Below are 9,727 nucleotides of genomic sequence, written 5' to 3'. Positions count from 1 at the left end.
ATAAAAAACCTAAAAATGAGCATTAATTCACACACATAAAGACGCACTGATAGCATTAAAAGAATCCACAGTATGTATTGAACACATGAAGAACAAGAAGGCTGGTAACTCTTTTCATGACCGGCACTCAAGTCTTTAGTGTTTGACATGATATAAAGACACGCTGACCTCCAGGAGGTCATCAGAGGGTAGAGAGAGATGAGGCAAACGGGAGGGGGAGGTGAAGTCTGGAGCGAACATGCGTCTGGGAACCAAGTGTGATTCACACGCTACTCATCACTATACAACTCTGTTCTATACAGAGCCTCCGGCACTTCACTGAGAGGGGGCTTTGTTTGGAGTCCTCTGAGTGTTTGTGTGTGAGAGTTAAAAAAGACCTCCAGTGAATCAACAACTGTAAATTTTTTGTTTGTTTCCTTCTGACTAATCAAGGGTTCATCGTCCATTCATTTAATCTGTTGTTCTTCAGACTCAAAATACCCTGCAGAAAGAAACAAGTCAAAGAGAAATCTGCTTGTCAGCTCAGGAATCAATCAGGAGAACACAATGCCGCATGATTGCAGCTTCCCCTCTGGAACACAAGTTCAGTTTCACAGCCAGTGCACAATTAGAAAGTTGTTCACTTTGTGATGTTTCACTATACACATGGCAGTAAGTGGGTAAGTTGAAGAGGGTTGTTATTACCCACAAAAGAGCTAATTAAAGCGTTGTGCGTCAATGTCTTTGTTAAGGACCTGAAAGTGACAACAGAGTGGTCATATAGCTCACAACTGCATAAAAACACATAACAAGCACAACTTTTATATTTAGTTCATTTATGTATTTTTTGTTGTTACATTGTTTCATCCCAAACTGATTGAAAATGTATCCTTTGCCTTCAAGCCTCATAATACAGGGGGAGCAGTGGGTAAAGCAGAACGCTGCCGGGACCAGCTCCAGTTCTGAGTCCAGCTCCTCTGTCAAAGGGTCAGTGGCTGTGTCCCAGATACTGGGAATCACTGTTTTAGATGAGACACACAGTGCTGAGAGACTGTAGCCTTGGTATTAGTACCTAAGTTGGTATCATCATACAGACACAGACAGGTGTAATCTTTAATTATTAGGCCACTTACGGGATAAGACTGTGCGTGAGAGAGAGCGAGTGCATATGCAGTCAGTCAATGTCAGTCAAAGTGTGGGAGGAATGTCAGCTAACTGTATTCACAGCAATGAGGAAGATCAATCTTTTGGGAAATCTGTGAAGCGGAAGAGACTGTAGGATCACACAATGTTGCAACATTTCTCTTATTTTAAAATTAGAGATAGCTTACTTGGAAGTCCACTGGGAAATACCTCAAAACATTCCTAGAAAAAAAAAGTTTTCTTTGATATAATAATAAAAAGTTTTGTATGTGTTTAAATGAATTCTATTATCCATGTTATTTCCCATTTTAATGGGTTTGTCCCATCACCCACAGTAAAGCTATTATCTCAGCAGCCCAAGAGACAGTACATTCTCCACTACCTTGTGCCTTGTGGTTTCCCTTTGTTTATTTCTGTTTTGCATTCAGTTTACTGTGTATTGCAACAACATATTTTCAGTGGGTATTTTGATTTAGGTTGTTGTCTCTGTCTGTAAACTAAAGTAATTTGACATGAAATTAAGCTGTAGAAATAAAGCTGACTTGACTTATAAAGAATTTCAGAAGCTGGATGTGGTGATGTCTTCATTACTAATATAGGGCTTCGCTCACTTGGCCTTCGCTGAGAGAGGCAGAAAAGGGATGGCAACAAGTCTTACCATGATACCAGATGTTGAGTCACTTATACAAAAAATGCATGCAGTCATTCCAGAAACAGCCAAAAGGTCTGCTTTTATTCCTTTTACTCTATATGTCACTCTACATGGTACCAAAGTGATATACTTGCTGGTTTTCAGTTTGTTTTTTATTGATTTGTACAGTAGTTTTCAAATTGCTGCAAAGTATAATTTGCATTTGATGTGCATCTGGACCACACACGGTATTTTTAGACTTCCTGGAGATACAGATTTTAAGCACAAGCCTTTCAACATGCATTTTCATTAAAAGACAGAAGGTTTTTTTTCTTTGCGTTTATGTCTTTGGCCTCATTTCACCACTGTTTGGTTTGGCCTTGTCTTCTGCTGATGTATTCTGGGAAAAGCTCCAGTACTTCTGTCACAAGAAAACGCAGGTAAAGAAAATGAATTAATTATGTGGTTTTGTGGCTACAAAAACAGTGAAGAGAAAATTAGGTGCTATGTCAAAATTTAATCGGAATCATGTATTTCCTTGGAATAGATCTGAGTTTCATATATATTATAGACAAAACTCAACAATCACGAGTGGGAGTGATAAATCTTTCTAAGAAATGTATGACATGACATGTTCTTTAATGTATATATTCTTATATTTTTCCTTCAGATTCATATTTGGTTTCAGTTATGTGCTTCTACCATACCAGTGAGGTATTAGATCAAATCAGCCATGTCTTGTCAGCTTTATTGCATGTTGCTGAGAGGCATAAATCTGGAGAGGAGATCTGCTGCAGGATAAAATTAGTTTCACTTAATATGCTTCTTCTGCAGGTTTTCAAATCCAACCATATATTAGATTTTACGCAGTAAAGAGACTGCAGTTATAGCATCACAGACAAAGCAAGCATATTACAATGTATGTCTCTCTTTGTGATTTGTGCTTTGGATGGGTTAGACTATAACAAGTAAATATATTCCTGTAACCACAACTTAATGGCAAAGCTCATATAAAGGCATATTACAAGTGCTTAACCCCATATAATCTAGCTACAAATGATAATATAAGAGAGAAATAGAGAAAGACCCCTTTGAGAAAGGAGGTCTTTGGCTGACTTGTTAAAATTATCTGAGCCCCCCGTGAACCCATGAACTCACACTCCCACTGCCCTGCTATGATAGCTGAGGCCTGGTCTGACCTGGGCATCTGTAGACAGCTAATGCATCTGGCAGATGGCTCTATGTGTGTGTGTGTGTGTGTGTGTGTTGGCATGTGTGTTCATCTGTGAAAACTATGCTAACATTCGTGTTTGTGTCTATGTGTGTTAAGTATTCAAGCAGAGCAGCAGCCCAATCCCAGGACAAACAGGTCAGTGGTGTGCAATAGGTATTAGTGCAGTCCGTGTGTGAGCCAGACAAACAGCCAATCACAAACTGACCAGCTGCTATGTTTCCCTATCACTACCTGACAGACATGTCTGCCTGATGGCAAAAATCGATGAACTTTGACTCTGCAGACTGTAATAAGATTTTACCTTCTGACTGGATATTTTCACTGGGAATCATCCCTCGTACGTTGTAGAAAATATACCTTATGCCATGGCTGCAGTTCAGGTTAGTCAAATCAGTTTAAAATGCATATACATTGAGTGTATAAATAAAAATAGACATCTGTCTCTGTGACATCTCCCATAGGTTTCTGAACAGTCGTTATGAAGTGGTCAGCTGTGGCAGTCCTGACTCTGCCAGCTCCCTGCTAATCTGGTCATGGTGCCCACCTGTCACCCAAAGCAGCCAAACTCTTAATTATGCAAAATTGTAAGCCTTTATATAATTTAATTATATAAAGGCTTACATTATATTATATAACATAATTTAACGGGGGTGAGTTATATAAAAACTCACTCCCGGTACAGTTCAGTTTTTTCTCTCAGTTTAGTGGATGCAGATGGTGGAATACTACAATACCCATACACCTCTGCCTCCATTGCTATGTAGAAGAAGTCTGTGAGAAGTTAAAATACTATCTATGAACAAAATGCTACACAGTAGTTGCTGAATTCATCCAAAAACAAACAAATGATACTGAATATAAAATAGTAAAAATCTTTTTTTAATATTTACCTTTTGTTGAGTTAAATGAGAAGATCAGTACTCTCAGTTCTGTTAAATATAAAACTGTAGGTTAGCATAAAGACTAGTAAAAAAAAAGGTAGCCTGGCCAGTTTAAAGATTTTCCTCCTAATACCCCTTAGGCTCACTAATAAACACATTATATCTTGTTTGTTCAAAACGAGGAACATCAAAATGACAAATTGTGGTTTTACTGGAAGTTATGACCTCACTATTTCTTGGCAAACAGGTAGTTACTGTTCGCCAAGTTAAGCTAATTGTCCTCTGACTTGGTGAGGAAGTAAATACGTCAATTTCCCAAAATGTCAAACTACTGCTTTAATGCATTTCATGAGTCATTTGACTCTTGACTTCCCCCCTTACATATTTATGTACACATGCTTGAAGCATTGACTTCACATAAAAAAAAAAAAAAATTCTAAAGCAGTTGTTCATCTTTTAGATTTTCATGTCCCTCCAACCATCATTACATTCTCTACGGTGACCATCGGACAAAATAAATGGGACTTTTAACTTGAAACCCTCTATTAAAGCTTCTAATTAAACAGTTAACCACATCATCATATTCATGCTATATTACCAGTGAGCTCCTACCCTAACTGTGTCCTACAAGCAGAATTTTAGCTCTCTCCTGCTCTGTTTTTAAATAGAATAGCTCATGATTAAACTTTGAGATTTTTAGTACCACATACTATACAGTACTTTGGGTAAATTAAGGTGAGATCATGTAAGAAAATTCCCTGAATCTTTATAAACAAATGATGTGTCCTATTGATGGTGCAAGTAAATTTCTCAGTGTTTTGTGTGTGTGTCATAATCACAGGGTAAACCTGTAAGGGCAGGTACAGGAATGCAACGATGGAGGCAGTGGAGAAGTATCGTCACTGGAGACTGTGTAGGTGATAGAAAGTATACAGGGTGGGTTTATGTATTGTTTAACTTTGAGTTTGTGTGTGTGTGTGTGTCTGTGTGTGTGTGTATGTGTGTAAGAAAGAGAGAGAGAGGTGCGGCTCTGCCTTGCGTTATCTTTGCATTCCTGACTCCACCAACTCCTCTACACGACTGCCATGGCAACCCAGAAAGGAACAGGCACTAAATCTGACACCCACCTTTCCCTTTGACACACACACACACACACACACACACACAATTAATTCTTGGTGCCTGGCTCTCAGAGGCATTCAGTTACACAAGGGGGTTACCTTTGAATGTTCAGGTTTTAAGAGGGACGACCTGTGGAGAAGAAAGTGTGTCCCGAGGGAGCTGGTGTACATTCAGCCCCTTTTGCTCTTTGTAAAGTTTCCGACAAGCAGTAAACAGACTGAATGCAAACAGAAGTTCATTCCTTCTTTCATCTTTCATTTCAAGCACCTGTTGTGGAAAATGTTCAGATTTCACTTGAACTTTAAGTTGAGCTTTTTTTCATTTTCAACGGAGGAGAATCTGAGTGAAGCATTGAGTTTCAAATGGGATGTCTAATGTCTCCAGTGACTGACTAAAGAGTATTCTTCACATGGAGGCCAAACGCAAACAAAGACCTTTTGGTGTCGTGACAGGATATCTTTTATGGGGCCTCCTGTGGTAATGGGAAGTGTCACACAGAAACAGACAGAAACCTGAGTAGCACAATACCTGGTTTGTCAATTAGCCCAAACAAATGCAGTGAGGGAAAAACTCTGAACTTCTCCTTTTGGTTAAGAGTTTGTGTAATGTGAAGAGGCTTCACATTTAAAAACAACAATGCCCACATAGACAGTTTATATGTAGAGAGATTTCCAGACTAAAGCTCATGTCAAGACCACAACACTTTCAATTGAAATCCATATAATAGTTTTATCATCAAATCATTAATAATATCAGCGCCACTCTTGAAAATTCATTATAATCTGTTATTCAGTCTAATTTGTCGTTGTTGGAAACATTTTGGAGAATCATGCATATCATTAACTGAGCATAAATGTCCGGATGCCCTTTACCTGTTAACAGAAAATGACACAATGATACTGACTTAATGTAAATAAGAAGAAGTGTGGAAGGAAAAATAAGCTATTAGACTGTATATATAGAGTGTCCTCTGGATTTCAGGTAAGAAACAAAGATTTTAAGGACAGGTTTTCTAACTAGAAAGTCAGTTTCACTCAAACTCTGAGATATTCACTCTAGTTTTTGTTCCTAACATGACTCATCTTCAGCAGTCTTGAATTACTCTGCTTATCAATGCTGAGAGTGGAGAGAGATAGAGTTGGTCCTATCTGACCTGAGTAATGCCTTCAATCATTAGAAGTCTCTTTCTTGCTACTTTGCATTAAAACCCACTTCCCCCCTGACTGAATTTAATTTGAGATGATTGTCTTTTTAATAATTCATTTATGCTGAGGAATAAGAGAGCGGGTACAGCAGTCTGAGTGCTGTGGACGTGGGCGTGTAGAGCCTAAACTCATCTTTCTGTGCAAAATCGGATCAATCGGTGTTATCACACATAAATATTCTATTATCTCATTGACTTATTCTGTACTTGTGTGATAGTGGTCATGGTGCAGTAGTGTAGGGGCATGAGGAGGGATGCAAACAACATAAATCATGTAGTGATGTCAAAGTGCTGCTCATATTTCAGCATCCTGACGTTGTATCTGTGGCTGGGCAGTTCATGATTGGCTGTTCTCCAACAGCATCCTCATGTTGCAGTTTGCAGAGACGTTGCCTCTATCCCAGTCTCTCTTTCTCACACAAGCTCACATGCGTCTGCAGCATGTCAACAAACTGCTAATTCATTAGTGCACATCGTGTGGCTGAGGCTCTCATGGACAGCCAGATTAACATTAAGTGGCTCTGAATCTTTTCATAATTTTAGGGAGTGTTATAAAAGTTAAGCAACTCCAAATGTTTTATAGGATGAACTGTACACAGCCTGACAACTTCAGCCCCATGCCAGCACGACCAAGAACTGCACAAGTATATGTGGCGTACAATGGGCTACATGCAGATTTATCTGTAATCATTTATACATATGATATGGTGGGTATAACATGGGAATCAAGGAAGAATCTAGCCAAAAAAAATGATATTTTCCCACACTTTTCCCTTTTTATTTCTAAATCACTCTTGTAAATTTCCTCACTATTAAATTTCTACTAGAAAATTATGTGGGAAAAAGTCTTCCGCTACTGCAGTGTCCAAAAGTAATTCAAACCCCCTGCCATGCTCCTCTAATCTGGGTGTTCCCACAACATCTCAGCACTAAAATCTTGACTTGTGATGGAAGATTTATCTCGGTGCCTCTTGGGAAACAGTTTTATATGACAGCACTTGCAGAGTAACACCCCTTGTAGTTGACAAGACGATTCTTAGCACAAATACACTGGAACAGGACATGCCTCTTCCTGTTTGAATTTACCGTGAAATGAAATCTGCAATTTGCATTGTTGCTTGAGCAAAAAGGCTAAATGTAAACAGTAGAATGTGTCTAGAAGTTTCCCCAACTTCATCCTATATTTTTAGCACAAGCTATTTGAATTACCCCATTAGCAGAATTATTACATGCTCTTTGCTACCAAAAATAGATGCAATGCAACAAACTCTTAATCCTCTTGAGAGGATTGTGACTCTTTCCAAATTCAACAGGTGGTCTTGTAAAAGATATCACTTTTCCTGGATGCAGTCTCTGCTGCGCCACTTATGCTGATTGTCTTAGCTCAGCTATAAATCCTTGCGTAAGGTTCAGGAAACTGGTGGGTTCTGTGTCCAATCAATTCATATGCATGGATGTGTTTTCACTTTCACAGGAAGTAGACTACAGCAATGGGATCCTTGGAGTGGAGGGAAGGGGTACTTAATTTTGGGGCTCACTGGGGATCTGGTGCTGGGTTTATTCTGCCATTTTTTTTTAGATAATCTGCAATTATCGATGATTTCAGGGCTTCTTTTTGAGAAGAAGATAAAGTAAAGAAAACCCAAAGGAAATGCATGAAAAAAGCAGAACAAACACAACTTAGAGCTAAATGCTGGTGCTGCTTTAATTTAAATAAGTCAAAAAGCCAACCAATAATACCTTGTTCCAGTGTTTTTTTTTCTCAGTAAAACATAAGAGGAGATGCTCAGTTAAAAGGTTAATCTCTATGGACGACTGCCTTCATCCAACACAGCGGCTGTGTTTGTCACTCCGGAGCTTTGCCTCTCCTTTTGCTGCCTGTAATGGAAACCAGCAGGGGTCCAGCCTGGCTCAGTAACAGTGCCAGTGTTTTTCTATCACTGTCACCCCAGCCATGATGAACAGAAGCAGGAGCAGCCCAGGGGGTAACAGGAGGGAAAAGGGCAGCAAAACCCAGGGAAGCTTGTATACATCCACCTTCCCCACATCAAAAGGGCTTCTGATAAAGACTGATTGCTTGTGGAATAAACCTGCAAAGCCCAGTGGGGTTTTTTAAAACCAAAAAAAGGGTTTGTTTTCTTTTAGTGAAACCTTGAATTCCTTGTGACTTCCAATTTTCTTTTTTGTTGGTTGGGGGGTGGGGGGGATTTACAGAACTTGCAAAACTCTAATGTGTAATTTTCTGCAAATCAAATGACATGCTGAAAGGTATTTTCAAAAAATTCCTATGACAGCTACTAGGACAAAAAGCCTTAATGAGAATCTGTGAGTGTGGCTACTGGCCCAGACTGCATGGTTGCTATGAGCTCCTCCCACCACCTCCTTGTGCTCTCCCCACGCTGCTGCAGAGGACTCCTGCTCCGCCTCAGCTCTCCACCTCTGCACAGTGCAACAGAAGCAGCAGCAGCAGCAGGAGCATGCCCGACTGGAGGCGAAACCAGCCTGCAGCAGCACAATCTCCTGGGTCGTTAACCTGTCGCATGTGGGATACGTGAAGACAGACGGATATCTGCTTCTGCGGGAATCAGGAGAGCAGCAACGATACAGCTGTGTTCTTTAATTATTATTTTTTGGTCTGAGTTTTTTTTTTTTTTTTTTGGAGAGCTTTTGTGTTGCCAGGGAAGAGAAAGTCCGAGCAGGTAAGCAGTCAGTCACTAGATAACCTGGGCTACTTTAGCATGGTTACATTGTAGCTGTAGCCCTGTATACACCTATGTTGTCGGTTCAGCGATACAGGTTGGGGCCAAGTTGTTGCTGTTATATTTTCTTCATGTGTTGTATTAATGCAGATATTGAAAACAGCCATTTTCCCCAGTTCTCCCAGTGCACGAGGACATAAAGGATTTTTTTTTTTTTGCTACATTAACCTAGCGTAAAGCAGTGAGCAAGCAAGTGTTGAGCCAAAAATGTTCATCTTATCACATCTAAAAAAAAAAGCGTCTTCAGTTGTAACACGTGGAGTTATGTAGCCAGTGTCGAATATGTGTAAAACAGGTGCTGGTAAAAGCCTCAAATGAAGCGTCTTAAGGTGGAAGTTTTGAGATATTCGTCAAAAGTTCTCAAGTTTTTGGCGGAAATCCGTGCCGAGTATGGAAAAACCAGGTTGCGCCCCCCCTGAATGAATGGCCAGTACGGGAGTGAGGCAGGCGTGACAAATGGTGCTCGTAAAAGAATTTGTATTCAAAGTGGGTGACTACACACTGATGCGACCCGCTTATCAGACCGTTATCTGGACTGTAGGTTGTCTAATTATTGTGATTAATAATGACTGGACTCGTTATTCTGTGGGCAATTTCATTCATTTGAGTGTGTGTGCTATTTGTTTCTTGTTGTTGTTTTTTTGGCATGGCGCAGCACTTCCGTAAAAAGCAGCCAGCAGGCTAATGCAGTGAGTTATGTTACAGTAACCCTAGAATAATAACATTAGATCACCTATAGGCTACTTCTTTAAGACTCTGTGCTGGTGTGTTAAG

At 39.8% G+C, this 9,727-nt stretch overlaps 1 protein-coding gene across 1 annotated transcript in view; it reads left to right on the top strand.

Moving 5' to 3' along the window:
- Nucleotides 1–8,628: 8,628 nt before the first annotated feature.
- The window catches only part of LOC118332547 (inactive tyrosine-protein kinase PRAG1), an 18,657-nt gene continuing 17,558 nt past the window's right edge, over nucleotides 8,629–9,727 (top strand). Inside the window, exon 1 of the mRNA XM_035667895.1 lies at nucleotides 8,629–8,893. The gene's annotated coding sequence lies outside the window, so the exon portion shown is untranslated. The remainder of the gene's footprint in view (nucleotides 8,894–9,727) is intronic.

The sequence above is a fragment of the Morone saxatilis genome, unplaced genomic scaffold (genome assembly GCF_004916995.1).
Source record: "Morone saxatilis isolate NCDOM2014 unplaced genomic scaffold, NCSU_SB_2.0 Contig21, whole genome shotgun sequence".
Classification (NCBI taxonomy): domain Eukaryota; kingdom Metazoa; phylum Chordata; class Actinopteri; family Moronidae; genus Morone; species Morone saxatilis.
The sequence above is the reverse complement of the archived record's forward strand: the minus strand, read 5'-3'. Positions and strand labels throughout refer to the sequence as shown.